The sequence below is a fragment of the Cupressus sempervirens genome, chromosome 5, assembly GCF_028749045.1.
Source record: "Cupressus sempervirens isolate cs-2001-9-10 chromosome 5, ASM2874904v1, whole genome shotgun sequence".
Lineage (NCBI taxonomy): Eukaryota > Viridiplantae > Streptophyta > Pinopsida > Cupressales > Cupressaceae > Cupressus > Cupressus sempervirens.
This window is the reverse complement of record NC_143122.1, coordinates 999,902,396-999,919,005: the sequence shown is the minus strand read 5'-3', so window position 1 is coordinate 999,919,005 and position 16,610 is coordinate 999,902,396.

Genomic DNA, 16,610 nt, shown 5'->3' with positions numbered 1-16,610 from the left:
TCTAATTTGCTTGAAAACATCCACAATCAGAATCAGAACTACAAGGTTCTAGTAATGAATCTTTTGGTCCATCCAAGCTATATGGTGAAAAACTTGTATTTTTGTTTAATATATGGCGAATATGGGCTAACCATTTTGCAGCGGGACCATTGTCTTCTATACCCAATATGTTCCTAGCAATCAATGGCACAATTTCCTAAAATCTATAAAGAAAAGAAAGAAAATTAGATGTTTAATGTTTACAACTATGAACACTTCAAAGAAATATAATAACATGTCAATGCCCCTTATTTGTGAGAATTCATCTGGTAGATTAATTACCAATCTAAGCATGGATGAAAATGCTGATTTGAATGTTTATGTACACTTATTAAGTTTTAATGTAAAGTCCTTATTCATGGCAAAATTTAAATGAAAATTGATTAGGATAGAAGGATTTTAATGAGTTCCAGACTAAGGAAAAAGGCACTAGTATAGGGAGATCCATCTTGCACCTTCTGAGACATGTTTTGAAGATAGACACATCTCTGGTATGAGATATGTCTCCATTAATTTTCAAAAATTGAAGAATTTTGCAATACAAGTTAAAAGCAAAAAAGAGCAAATAAATAAAACAAGAATATATAATGTTTCAAGCTAATAATTTGAATGATACAGAAATCCATGCAAAATTATAGTGATCGGGTATACACCTTTTAAGAGGGACATAAACAATTGTATGATTGATCCTTTGTTAGATAGAACCTTCACTATTAGCATTCTTGTATGACTAATATACTATTCTTATTTTCAAAGTTCTATATTATGGAATTTTCAAAAATTGTTAATTTTTTTTTTAAATACCTCCAAGTCTATGGAAAAGAAATTTAAAAACAAATAAACCCTCCAAACAATATTTTTCTTTAAATAGCTTCCATCTCTGAGATTTGAATATTGATTATTAGATAGGTTCAAGAGATACTAACCAGTGTCAGATGCCAAATAGATGATCACCATAGCAACATCCCATTTTTCTCCTTCTTTATAAAGAGGTTGGTTTTTTCGAAGATCACCTAGGAATTCCTTGGGTGAAAGTATGTCCATTCCATGAATACCTTCAATTGGACCAGATGCAATACCATTTACATGTATTCCATAATCCGTTCCCCACTCTAAAGCCATAGATCTTGTAAGACTATCAACAACTACATGTAAACAAAACAAACTTTGCTAGATAACTTGTTTAAATTATTATGTAAGTAAAATGACTCTCATGTTTATGCTGAAACATTTAAATTTATTAAATAGTTAATTCAAATCTTAATCCAAGAAGAATATAATGATTAAAAATGAACCTTTGTAGTAGGGACATGAATTTGATACCAGAAAGCTGAGGTACTGTATTGTAGCACTTAAGTTTAAAATAACACCAGCCTCTAAAGGAGGCTTTCCAATTCCACCTTCCCTCAAATACTTCAATGCTGCTTGACTCATTGTAGATGTGCCAACAACATCAATATCCTCTACTGCAACCACATGTAATTTATCTAACTTCATGCCACAGTTAGGGGGAAAAGCTAAAACATCTGAAAAGAGTTGACAAACACTTAGCATTTCCTCCATTGACATATGTCATAATGAACTAAAAAGTATGAGTCATCTACACCCTTCAAAAACAAGGCCTTAAGAAATTATCCTTCAACAAAGAGATCAATTCAAACATCCAAGTGACATGGCACTATTTCTTAGAACATCAATGTCAAAGCAACTTCAATAAATCACTCAACCTCGTTAGGAAACCAGTTTGAATTTCTTTTCCCATCATTTGCAATAGCATAGCTAATCAACAACATGCATGCTTAGAAAATGGCAAATACTCAAGTTGTAGTCTCCCTATGTGTGCTCCCATAAAGCACTCAGTCATTTCTCATCCATAGGTTTCAATACCCTCATTAGATCATCCATGTTTGAGATAATAATTGTGAAAGACTATAATGCACAATAATTAATAAATATTGTACAGATTATGGAAAAACATAATACATTTCTTGTTCTACTCTTTCTTTGAAGGAATTACATCTGTGGTTTATAGCCACTTTATAAGTTATCATCATACAAAGGACTTAAATTGGATCCTCCATGGCATGGATCACAAAGCATATTCCAATTAACCAAGAATATTTTGCCCATGATATTGTCATGTCCCATGAGAAAGAAGACAATGGAAACTGCGGGCAGAACAAGTAAATAGAAATCACCCTCAAAAAATAAATCATTGAGTTCCAAAGGAAGCTTAAAAATCAATATAGTTTAGCATTACCAAATGAACTTCAAGGATAAAATCTCAAAAGAAAACAGTCAAACCAGACCTTGTGTATAGCAAGAAAAGAAAATTATATTAATGTCCACAAGGGACTAGAGATAGAAAAAGTTAAAAAAAAGTTGTAGGAAGATGAAAATAAAGCACCATGCCCCTAACACATAGAAGTTAAAGATGAATAGAGCCCCTATGTGCATTTGAAATTGAGGAATAATACTAGCTAGAATGAACAAAGCTACCATGCCTAAGAGATTAGGCTAAGGAATGTGGTCGTAATGTCAAGCTACCCTTTGGTCTTGAGCTCAACTCATAAGTAGTAGATTCATATTATTTGAATGAGACTAGTAATGCCAATGAGATTAGGTTGAGGAATCTAAGTAGTAATTTGAAGCTACTCTTTGATCTAGGGACTCATGTCATCGAAATGGGGTCAAATAATGCTTGGCTGAGGAATCTCGATCCTAATGTTGTGCTACTACAAGTGGCACCTAGCTTATAAAAAAGAAGTTTCTAACAATTACTTTAGTCATATTTTGATAAAAATTAGATTATTTAACTAGAAAGAAAAATTTACTAGAATAAAGTTTCAAATTTTTGAGGAATAAAGGTGTAAATTCATGATCATGTAGTAGCACCATAAGCATCAATAAGAATTTGAACTTAGAGAATATCCCAAGAACAAGAGCAGGACATCTCAATAGGTGGCTAACTGAAAGGCTTCAAAACAAGGCAAGGAATGCTAACATGGCTAAGAAACCAAATGAACCAACCAATATTTCTAGTATGAATGAACAAAGCCTTCAATCCACACAAATTCAAACAAATTATCACATCCAATTCCAAAGTCGAACAACTAGAACACTACTTCCAAATGATACCTGCAAATTTAACCTTTGAGAACAAAAGAAGAAAAAAATGCACCAGAAAATATAATCCATTTTGAAAATGTTCAATGAAAGAAATGACCACTTTCAAAACACGTCCACAAATTTAGAGGCATCAAACACCAACTTTAGGATGCAACCTCAAAATTCAAAACAATAAAACATAAAATTCAATCCCCTAAAAATTAGACACCACATAAAAGTTTGAGTGGGATTTGAAGATGGATGTTGGTGCAGAGGATATGATCAAAGCTTATAAAGAAATAAAAGATCTATTAGAATTTGTGGACTTCCCTAAGAAAATATCCATTCAATTGATGGATATGTTTGGTTCATGTAACTTTGAGGCTTTTGAGATGAGTTTGGAAGTTGACAAGCACATGAGATGGTTAGAAAAGAAAATTGAGCAGCATGGAAGAGGAGATGCTCAATGGACTACAACAAGTCAAAACCCTTTTTATTTCCTCAAGGAAGAGAAAGAAGAATTAGAGAAGGAGATGAAAAACTCAGAGTGTAAAATTGGAGATAATGTTTCCTATGTGATACTTTCAGGATTCATTCTCATATTCATTTGGTCGTTCATCTTGATTCTGGAAATGTGGAAATGCCTAGATGAATGGTTGCACAAATGGGAGCAAAATGGGAGCCTGCAAATGGCTCGCAAGAGCCTCCAAATGAGTCGCAGGAGCTTGTGAATGAATCATAGGAGCTTGTAAATGAATCGCAGGAGCCTTTGATTGAATTGCTGACCAGTGTAGATGGATATGTGGTTGACTATCTTGTAGTGTGTCTTGGGTATGTGGTCAGATGCCTTGGAGTCCTACTTCCAATTTTCATGATCATAATTATAATAACGATACTATACTTACTATTATTTGTCCCAATTCAAATAACAACTATGTTCCTCTTGAGAGATGAAAAAGAAAAGCATGGATACTATAATAGACATGCACTAAACAAGAGCTAACATTTTGACTACATCCTTATCTTAGATTCTTACATCTTTGAATTAAAAAATGATAATAATTCTAAGGATGGTAACATTGTAATCACTAGCTTGGGAAATGAAATGATCAGTTGCTTTAGAGAGCTTATTCAGGGCTATGTTCAGCAATTACCAAATTTGTTGATAAAACACTCCAACTAGTAGGCCAGAGAGTTCTAGGAAGACAAGATAAGTAAGGCTTTGGAGATAGTAGAAAAGCTCATAGCACTGATGGAGATGAAAGTAATAGGGTATATCAATGTCAACCAAGCAAATAGAAAAAGAGAAATTGAAAGAGTAGAGAATGAAATTCAAATCGACTTGATGGATTGAAAGTAAAAGGTCATGCCATCTGCCTCATTTTCAACTTATCTATCACGTATTCTAAATTCAACATCAGATCTTGTAAATCATTACATATAAGTCATTTTCTAAATGAATATTTTCTATTTAGGTTTTTTCTTGTTTTGTTTGAATTGATTAGACGACAAAGTTAAGAAGTTTTGTATTGATTTTAAAAGTAAAAATTAAAGATATGCATGAGTTTTGCAAACTATCTTCAATAGAGAATGATTAGTCAACCAATAAATAATCAACATGTCCTAAACACTAACTACCCACCAACACAAAATAAGAAATATATACAGAATAGCCCTAAAAATCAGTTGCCTTTTGGTTTTATAATAGCCCTTTTTTTGCTATTCAAATTGTAGAGTTTATCATCAAGGCCTAAAAACAATAAAACGGAAAAATAATTTTGGGCTGTCTACTATCGAATCCTAGATTTTGTAATAGAATGTAATGTTTTCATATCCTTTTTTAACTACACTTATCAAAAATCTCATAGGCTATCAATTTTGATCTGAGTTTTACCCATTCTTCTTTTTTATGATGGATGGAACTCAAGATGGTATACTTGAATATGGAATTTTGAAAATGAAATTTGTTAATTTTATTCTTTTCACATTTTGATTGAGCTAAGATTAGTAAACTTGAATATGTGGATGTAGCATTTAAGTAGAGTTGTTCCCAAGCTTTTACTTGTTTTGATGCATGGTATGTGGACTTGGTCCCAAGGATGAGCAATGGATTCCACCCTGATGCAAGAGCATCAAGGCCAAGGATGAGGACACAAGAAGGAACTAAAGGCAACAAGATGTGAACATGACCATGATAGGTCATTGGTCGTAATGAGACCATGAAATGGTCCTTCAAATATGTTCTATGATCATTATGTAAGCCTAAATGGCATTATGGGAATTAGAATGTACCTAGGGTCATTTATGATGTTTCAAGGGCAAATGAAATCCTAGAAAGTATTAGGATGGTTAAATGTGGTCAAAAGGTCATGATTAGCATATGGAAAGAAAATAAGTCCAATGTACTTAGCAAAATATGTCAAATTGTCAAAGTGTTAACAATAGGCCACAATAAGGGAATCACGGAGTTAAGAAGGAGTCATTGAAAATATTGCACTATTTGAGAGTCATTAAGTCTTATTAAGGAGTATTGAGTCATTTAGGAATTGTTTTAAAAGGTCTTTAGTCTTTGACTACCCAAGGTTATGGTGCAAAACTATTATTAAAAGTTATTAAAAGTTAATCAAAACTGTCACCCAGATAGTTAGGAGAAGTTGGTCAGTTCCTTAGGGGATTAGGTAGTTTAAAGGTGCCAAAGGAGTCTATAAAAGTATGATGTAAATGCATTTCAAGGGGATGTATCAAGGATTTAAGAAAGCTTTGGGAAAAAAACAATAAAAAGACAGTGTTTCTCTGCCATTGGAGACAGTCACAGAATAGTGACATTATATTTTTATTATCTTTTGATTCGAACAAGTTTTGTTTCATTAAAAGTTTTCCTTTTGAACATAAAAATGTTTTAGAAGGTTTTTCAAAGTTCTTTCCATTTGAACAGGTCCTTTGTAAAAGATTTTGCATAGCAATTTAGTGACTGTCACTATCATGTGATAGAGAGTTAATTTTCTAAGATTATTTAAAGTTTCACATCTCCCACTACTGTAATGGAGATGTAACTTGTGGGAGAGGCTGTAAATATGTTAAATGTATCTATATAATGATGTTTTGTGCAGAGATATGCAGGAATGTGCAATGAGATTAGAGAAGAAGGTCTCTAGTTGAAGACATAGTGCTGTTTGGGAACACTAGATGTTGGGCCAGTCAAGATTTGGAGGTTCCATCCACATGAGGGCTGCATTTTATTGTATGGAAGGCCATGTTAGGGCTATGTGAAGGTGTTGGATCCATTGGAAGGATCAGGAAGTGTTTGGAAAGGTGAGTTATAAAAAAACCTAGGCATAGGCACTTAGGAAGGAGGGTTTGTTGGTTGAGCATGAAAACCTTGGTGGAATCTCCTTTAAATGTGAAAATCCATTGTTTTGGGTTACGATAAAACTTTTTTTGAGGTCAAATGGTTTTGGGAATGAGATATGTTACTAGTTGCTTTGTGATAGGAGGACTAATAGTGGCTAATTATGGAGCATCAGTGTTGGTTTGGGCATTTGGTCCAAAGGAGTAGTATGAAACTTTGAGATAGTTGTGTAGCTTGGAAAAAGGTATCTAGAAATGGTCTTAGCTTTCAAAGTGTTTTGGGAAAAGTAGAAGAAAGGTGTGAAAAATTGATTAGGCAGGGCTAATTGGGAAATAGGCCTAGTGAAGGGCTAGAAGTGAGTTTTTGTACCGGTTGATGAGATTGGGGTTTAGAAACCTTGGAAATAGGTGAGTTGAAGTTTTTTGAAGTGTGAGGGGGTGGAGAAAACACCTAGTTGAATTGAAATCAAGATTGGAGCCTATTGAGGCATTGAGGGCATTTGATAGATTGGTGAACAAGATTGTTTAGATGAATCCAATGGATGGATTGAGGGACAGAGGTTATGTTTATAAGATGTAGAGCCTATGGTGGCACAAAATAATGATATGTGTACTCTGCTTTGGTTTGAAGTTGATTGGATCAAGAAGAATGATCTTATGAAGAAGCTTGATTGTGTTGTGAGAACACTAGGAAAGTCCCTCTTATTGTGAAAAACTTAAAGTCCACCTAGGTCTCTACATCACACCCCTTCCAATCACCATTTTTAGCTTCTCTTATTTGTCATTGGGAAGTCACCAAATAAAATGAATAATAGTGCTTAACATATGTTTTAACCATCTTGCCTCAACTTTCAAGATGTAGAACTGTGAAAAGTGTATTAAAACATGAAATTTCAATCACTATGGTACATAATCTTCATCCAAATGTAAATTATGTGTTACTACTAGATTTGGACATCACTGATCTATAAAAGATTATATATTAAATCTTTCCTCTAACCTGTTTAGGTAAAGCACTTTTCATATAATTGTACATCTCTTTTCTCAACCACATTCTCATCAATTTCCTAACTTTTAACAAAACCATATACAAATAATAAGCTATGGAAGACATATTATTGTGCCATTTTAATTGTATGGACCTTCATTGTCCTTGTTTTATTGTTACTTTACCTTGGGCAAGTAACAACAATAATAATTCATAATTTAATAGAAAGAAAGAAATTGTATTAATGTTTATGAATGACCAATAGATAAATAGGAGTCTAGTCAAAAGTGTAGCCAACAATGACTACAAAAAGATGAGTGCCTAAAGTATCTCCAACTATGTTGGGAACTATAAGAAACAGATATATCAATTTCAAATGCTATCATTATAGAGAACCAATATGGATATTTGTCATCATTAAATCCATACTTTATAGTAGATCTTATTTTCATCAAATAAAATGCAAAAGAACATTTGTCTTTTTAAAACAATATATTACCAGAGATTACCTGTAATCCATTATTCTAACAATTGGAGGGTCTTCGTCGCAGGATAAAATCACCTACATAGTATATAGACACTAGGTTATCATACAAGTGAATGTATGAAGTATTATTTACTATACAAAACATTTAACACTGCCACTATATTCAATTTTGAGATATATAACAGGAAGCCTGTGAAGTAGCTACATTCACAACGTACAATTGATCTCCCATGGAAAGCAATAACTAGACACTCCAAGTTAAACTTACTATTACACAATTGAACAAATATATCTAATCTCTAAAAATTGTTTAAAAAATTAAAGCTCAGAAAAAAATAGAATGAGTATGGCTATTGAAAAATTTAACAAGATATAGGTATCAAGTATTTTTTCAGGTCCAAGAGAAACATTCAGCCACTCAATATGCCTTCTTGTTGGTTACAATAAATTTTAGAACCCTCAATAGATCCTTGATGTCCTAGATATATATCATGGATAGTGAATATTTGGGGCTTATTTATTGTAACTTTCAATATCATGGGTTTACAATTTGTGATAATTAAGTGATAGATCCACTGATAGGGTGAAACAAAACTCACATATCAATATAGCATTGTAGAAGAACTCCAAGATAATTAGTCCAAGAATAATTAGTAATAGCAATAGGTGATTTTATTTACTAATTATAATGAGAAAAATAAAGAGATTAGGGTTATTGTGGTCCCTAATGAGCTGAGGAAGGACCGAATTCATCACACCCTAGTGGCTGGCAAAATCCCATCTTCGCTAGTGGTAGTGTTCTTGCATCTTCTATCTCCAACTCTAACCACAATAATTTTAGTTAGAAATCCATTCTCCACAAAACTCATAAGCCTCTCGATGAACCTCAAACTCCTTTGGATGATAGATTTCTTGATATCCATAACCTCGTGATTCCATACTGTCAAGATGGGAAATCGATCATAAATGCTCTACACAAAAATCGCCACTTTGAAATCTAAAATCCATATATCCATCTGCAAGTGTGAGAAAAAGAACTCATTTTGATTCATCATCATTTGAACATTAATGGCCTTCATTCACATGCTAAGAGCCCCAAAATACAGTCGATCACATTCACCAATTCTTCTGCTTATGCAACTCTCGTGTGCTCCGTGTTAAGAAGCTTATTGTCTCTGAGAGTAGTCAGCTCATATCATACACTTGAATAAGGTCTTGACAAGCTGACCCCCCATAGCGTAATCAGAAGAGAGATTTTGGCATGGGAAAATTTGAGCTGAATAACATCCAATTTGAAACCTTTTCTTTTCATGTTAAGCTTGTGTTGGTCGAAATTTCGACCAACACATGCTTAGATTTAAGAAAAATAAAATTTTTCCTTCTATAATCCAACCAACATTTATCTTTTTTTTTGATGGTCAAAAATTTTGGTCAAAAATTGAGGTCAAATGTAGTAGTGATCCATCCATTCACCATACTTAAGAATTCACAACTTGACCTTTTATTTATACCTTGTAAATTATGCAATCGACTCATTTACACGTTACAATTACCAATAATCATTACATCAGTCAGCTACAAACTTTACATGAAACAATTAAACTTTATTTCTCAAAACATTGAAATCCTTCATTCACTGACCCTGCTCGGTAAACACTGCTCCATAAATGATTTCTAGTGTTAACCAACTGAAGCTCGGTAAACATGGAGAACTCTACAAAATCCTTTGGAGATTGAGTTAACTTTGTAAACACTGTCTTTTCTTCAATAACCTTGCGAGCTCAGTAGAAACTGACTTCTGTCATAGAAACCTTTGACACCCAAGTGAGTTGGGTAGAAACTATCTCCACAGCGTAACTACCAAGAACACTCGGTAGACTTTGTAATTCACTTTTCTAACCGTCTGAGCTTGGTAGACTCTGATTTTTCCTTTGCTAATCAACTGAGCTTGGTAGACTCTATCTGATAACTTATATGACATTTATGTAACATCAAATACAACACACAATTGAACAATTGTATCAATAATCTCCCTCTTTAGCATTGATGGAAACACAACATATCATAGTAGAATGAAATTTGTGAACAAGCATATTTCTGAAAAAAAATTTCTCCCTCTTAGATTTTATGCCACAAACTTCTCAAATACAATAGTCTCCCTCTATGAAGGAATTACATAGCTTCTTTTCAAAAAGTAGATTATCCACAATCAATTCAAATTTTAGAAAGATATGACAATATAATCTCCCTCTTTCACAAAACCTGCCAAAGACAACACAACACAAACCAAATGAGTAGCAATGTACCTTAAGTATTGATTCATATGCGATGTTCCCTTGTTTACGCTACATCAACTGATAGATCTTCAACTTGGTACCTATTGATGCATTACTAAAACTTCATTTTAGTGAGCTTTAGATAGGGGAATGACCCCTAACTTACCTTTTAGATACAAGAATGCGTCCTTAGGTAATGGCTTGGTGAATATGTCAGCAATTTGTTTGTTTGTATGGACAATAGGTTCTTTGATTTCCACCTTCATGCCTTCCAATAATTGTTTGAGCCAAACAATATTAGAACAGTTTACTACTACTGCAACATACTTTGCTTCTGCTGTAGATTGAGATGTGCAATTTTACTTTTTACTTGTCCAAGAAACTAACCTCTTTCCAAGAAAGAATTCTCCCCCACTTGTACTTTTTATGTCATCAATGTTTCCTGCCCAATCTACATCACTAAACACTTTCAAGTCCAGATTACCTCCAAAATTGTAACACAATCCATAATCTTTAGTGCCTTTCAAGTATCTCACGATACTTTTGATTGCCATCATGTGATTTTCTCTTGGTTTTGTTGAAAATATTGCAACTATACCAACTGCAAGAGCAATATCTAGCCTTGTATGAACTACATACTGCAACTTTCCAATCATTGATCTATATAATGTCTGATCTACCTCCTTTGATTCATCATCCTTGGTAAGCTTTAGTCTAGTGCACATAGGAGTTCCAACTGGTTTACAATCTTTCATGCCAAACTTTTTGAGTATCTCCTTGATGTATTTAGACTAAGTGATGTAGAGACAATTCTTACTTTGCTGAATTTGAAGACCAAAAAAAAAATTAATCTCACCAAACATTGGCATCTCAAATTCCTTGTTCATTTGCTCTGAAAATTCTTTGCATAAATCATCATTTCCTATAAACAAAGTATAATGCACAAATATTTTTTCCAAACAATCTTGTTATCTAGTCCTTCCTTGATATACAAGCTACTGTTATCATTAGTTCTCTAAAACCCAATCTAAATAAGATAGTTATGCAATCTTTCATACCATGCTCTAGGGGCTTGTTTCAGACCATACAATGCTTTGTGTAATTTGCAAGCCATGTCCTTCTTGTTTGGATCAACAAAACCTTTAGGCTATTCAATGTAGACTTCTTCATCTAGTATTCCATTGAGAAATGCAGATCTGATATCCATTTGATAAACCTTAATTCTTTTGTATGCAACATATGCAAGTAAGGCCTTGACACCTTCCAATCTTGCAACAAGAGAAAAAGTCTCTCCATAACCCATTCCTTCTTCTTGAGATTAGCCTTTACATACTAGTCTAGCTTTGTTCCTTGACACCTTACCATCTTCATTCAATTTATTTCTAAATACCCACTTAGTTCCAATCACATTTTTATCTTTAGGCCTAGGTATAAGAGTCCATGTTTTGTTCTTCTCTATTTTCTCTATCTCTTCATTCATAGCCTCAATCCAAATTTTATTTTCTAATGCATATTTGACATTTCTAGGTTCAAAATCAGCAAGTAAACAAGTACCTTTTAGCTTACTTCTTGTCATAGTACCTTTAGATTTGTCTCTAATGATCTAATCTAGTGCATGACGTCTCCTGACATACTTGGCTAGTACAAGTTACTTGCCTTTTGAAAAAATTGCATTGTCATCCTCCTGTATTTCAACTTCAAGTTCTAGCTATTCTTTCTATTGCTTAGGTCCTCTAGACTCGATAGGCATTGACTCGATAGCATTTGAATGTGACTCAGGTTTCAGTAGCTTGGTTTGAACTTCTTGCAAGTCAGTGACTAAAGACTCGAGAGTAGAAGTTTCCTGATTGACAAATGTATCTGGTATAATATTAGGTTCAATGAAAATAAATCTCCTATAATCTTCTAGTTCCTTTTTGCTTTCTTCTTCGATCCTTTCTACAAATTCATCAACTTTTACATGTGCACTTTCTATGACTTTGTGAGTAGACAAATTCAAACATCTATATGCTTTACTCTTGCAAGAATATCCCAATAATATTCCTTCATCACCCTTCACATCAAATTTACCTTTTGTAGATTCTTTTAGTATATAACATTTACTTCCAAATACTTTTAGGTAACTTACATTGGGTTTATAGCCATACCATAACTCATAGGGGGTTTTGAATGAGTCCTTCAGCTGTACTTAGTTCAAGGTATGAATTGCAATGTTGATAGCTTCCTGCCAGTATTTGATAGCAATGTTCTTTTCAATAATTAAGGTTCTTGCACAATCCATGATAGATCTGTTCCTCCTTTTAGCTATTCCATTTTTCTTGAGAGTTCTAGGTGTTGATATCTATCTTTTGATGCCCCTTTCAATGCAAAAGTTATTAAACTCATGGGAGATGAATTCACCACCTCTATGTAACCTCAAGCATTTTAGTCTTTTCCTTTTTTCCTTCTCTACTCTAGCCAAATACCATTTGAACTTTTCAAATCTTCTGATTTCACTCTCAAATACATGACAATCATCATTCTAGAGTAATCATCAACAAAAAGAATGAAGAACTTTTCTCCAGTATAGCTCTCAATTCCAATAGGTCCACACAAATTAGTATGCACAATTTCCAAAACTTCTTTATACTGATAGTTCTTACCTTTAAAGCTAATCTTTCCCATCTTACCAATCTAAAAATTCTTGCATAGACCAACATCAGGTTTCTTTATACTAAGAATGCTTCTTACTTTTTTGAATTTTCTTATTTTCACCAGATTATCAAAGTTCACATGACATAACCTTTTGTGCCATAACCAAATTTCTTCAACTTGAGCAATAAAGAATGTACATTCACTAATTTCAAGATAGAACAAGTTACCTTTAGTTTTTATGTGTGATCCAATTAAATTTCCTTTGTCATCCAACAGTCTTGCTTTTCCATGCACAAATTCCACTTTGAATCCAATATTGATTAGCTATGCCACACTTAATAGATTGTGTTTTAGACCTTCAACCCAATAGGCATTATCACATACAAGCTCTTTGGTTAGTGAGATTCTTCCTCTTCCTTTTATGCAACAAGGTTCATTATTACCAAATCTCACACTACCACCATCATAGTCTTCAAAATGTTCAAACTTTTTTTTGTCACCAGCCATATGATGATAGAAACCACTATCTATGATTCATGTATCATTTTTTCTCACATGAGAGATAAGTGCCATTTTATCTTCCTCATCATTATTAGATTCATCTTTCATAGTAATGTAAACAATTTCATCTTCACCATCATCAGAATCATTAGAATCCTTAGCCACGAAATATGTTTTCTTACCTTTTTCCTTGAATGATTTGAAATCTTTCTTGCCATTGCACTTGTGACCTTTCTTCTCTTCCTTTTTTTGCTTATTTGGGCACCTAGCAATACTATGTCCAATTTCCTCACATGAAAAATAGATTAGAGGAACTTTTTCTTTGTATTTCCCTTTGCCTCTAGAATCATTGTTAGAACTACCTCAAGATCATTGTTAGAACTTTGTTCTGATTCTTCTTCACTTTATGAATGAGATTACTTTATCTTCTTGTCATTCTCTTTGAGTGAAATCTTGGCTTCAAATGTTGATTTAATGTTCTTGGAAGCTGGAACATTGTTGTCATAGTTATCTAGCTCAAATGCAGTCAATCTTCCTACTATTACTTCTAAATTTATCTTATGATTTTCTTCACATATTATTTCTTGAATTGCATAAACTCTATTTGCATAAATGGGAAGTAATGTTCTAAGAACTTTACTTACAACTATTTCCTCCTCAATGTCTCCTCTAGAAGCCTTGATTGCACTAATAAGTACTTTGACTCTTTCAACATATTTGGCAATGTTTTCATCCTCTCTCATCTTCATTTGATCAAAGTGTCCTCTTAGACTTTTTTCTTTGGCTCTTCTCACATTATCATCACCTCCATAGATATCTTTCAGCTTGTTCCACATTTCAAAGGTAGTTTTGTAGTCTTTGACATCATCAAATTCTTCATAGCTTAGGGTAGATGCAATATCTATCATCATGGTGTTATGAATCTTCTTCTCAGCAATATCATTGACAAATAGTGTACCAAAAGGAGTTACATATGCTTCATCAAGATATTTCAATCCTGTATCTCCAATGGAAGCTAGATGGAGTCTCATGAGACCTTACCATGCTGAAAAGTTATCCCTGTTAAGCCTTGGAATTTAGCTCTTGTAAGGCATCCTGATCTTTAGCTTAGATCCTTGAAATCCTTCCTATAAGCACTAAAACCTTTGATACCAATTGTTAGAAATATAGATGAAGTTAGTGAGGGGGGGGGGGGGGGGGGGAGGGTGAATTAGTTATCACAAAAAAAATCCAAAGATCCCTTAGATGTCTTATAAACTTAGTTACTGTTGTCACTCGGTAGCCACACAGAAAAATGTTGTAACTCAACAGATGTATATTAACTTATTAAGCATTCAAAAAGATTTAACATGCACATATAAAAGAAATAACATCAACACAAGAGACACCAGATTTAATGTGGAAACCTAATATGGGAAAAACCACCAAGTAACTAGCTATTGATTTTCACTCTTTTGAAGTGAGCCCTGTTAGGAGCCAACCTTATTAAAGGTTACAAAAACACACTGTGACATGTGACCTTGTTAAAGGATTTAATCACCCTGCTAGGAGTGGCCTTGCTATAGGACTTTAGAAAAATTCAATAGAACTATCACCTTGTTAAAGGATTTACAAAAATGGTTGTTAAACCAACTCTATTAAGAGATTTAGGAAATCACTGCTATAATGATGAAAAAGTAACAATGAAGTAACCTGAATGAGATGCAACTAGACTTTGCTATTACAGATCTCTATTTTGCTTCACTAGATCCTCTCTGATCGAATATACTTTTGCTGCTCCTTAAGGATATCTGATCCTTCTTTGAAATCTGCTCACACTTTCCTCTTTACATAATCAACTCACTTGCATACTAGCTCATTCATCCATCCATTCATCATACTTTAGAATTCACAATTTGACCTTTTATTTATACCTTTCAAATTATCTAGTCGGCTCATTTACAAGTTACAATTACCAATAATCATTACATCAGTTGGCTACAAACTTTACATGAAACAATTAAACTTTATTTCTCAAAAAAAATGAAATCCTTCATTGGTTGACCCTTCTCAGTAAACACTACTCCAAAAATGATTTCCAGTGTTAACCAACTGAAGCTTGATAAAAACTGCAAACTCTACAAAATCCTTTAGGGATCGAGTTAACTCAATAAACACTATCTTTCCTTCGATAACTTTGTGAGCTCGGTAGAAACTAATTTCTGTCACAAAAACCTTTGACACCTGAGTGAGCTTGGAGAAACTATCTTCACAATGTAACTACTAGGAATGCTCGGTAGACTCTGTAATTCACTTTGCTAACCATCTGAGCTCGATAGACTCCATCTTTTTCTTTGCTGACCAACTGAGCTCGATAGATTCTATCTGATAATTGATATGACATTTTTGTAACATCAAAGACAACACACAATTGAACAGTTGTATCCAACAATATCTTACTTGATCTATTGTAACCCTGAATTGGTTAGTGGAGAATGAGTGGAAAAATATCTTAATTTCCTATTTATGGGAATGACTAGTCATGAAGCAAGGTTTTCATGTGCAAGAACTTAAAGGATACAAGGAGTCAAGGGTTTTGCTTCATCAAGAAATCTAAGAGAAGAGTTTGCAATGGCTTGTTAAGAAAGAAAAGCTTAAGGAGATGAATGCTTGAAGGGTGAACAAGGTATCAAAGTTGCAAAGTATGAAGGCCAAGTAGAATTGAGGACTGAATAGAGATCTCTAATCTACAAGTGAAGTTGTAAGTTGTATCATATCAAAGCCTTAGTGTTACTCTCTAACAATTGTAACAGTCTAGTGTAAATCCTTTGGATTAAGGTTGACCTAATAGTCATTTGTAAATCCTTTAACCCGGTGACATTCCAAGTGAATGGTCTAAATTACTCTAAAAAGGCTCACTCCTAATAGGGTGATTGAAATCCTTTAATAGGGTCACATTTAACAGTGTGTATTGTAGCCCTTAACAAGGTTGGCCTTTCATAGGGCATCACTTCTGAAGAGTGAAAAGAGTAGCATGTTACTAGTGGTTTTTCCCAAATTGGGTTTCTACATAAATCATTGTGTCAAGTGTGTTCATGAATTTGTTATGTTTCATGCTTTACATTTTTGCAAGTTGATTTGACAGTAACCTTCAAGTTTTTAGTGATTGCATAATCTTATGGATGCATGCATGAGTATAAATGTTTTATGGGTTCACTAAGCTGTGAAAAGTTTTATTTATTTATTTGGA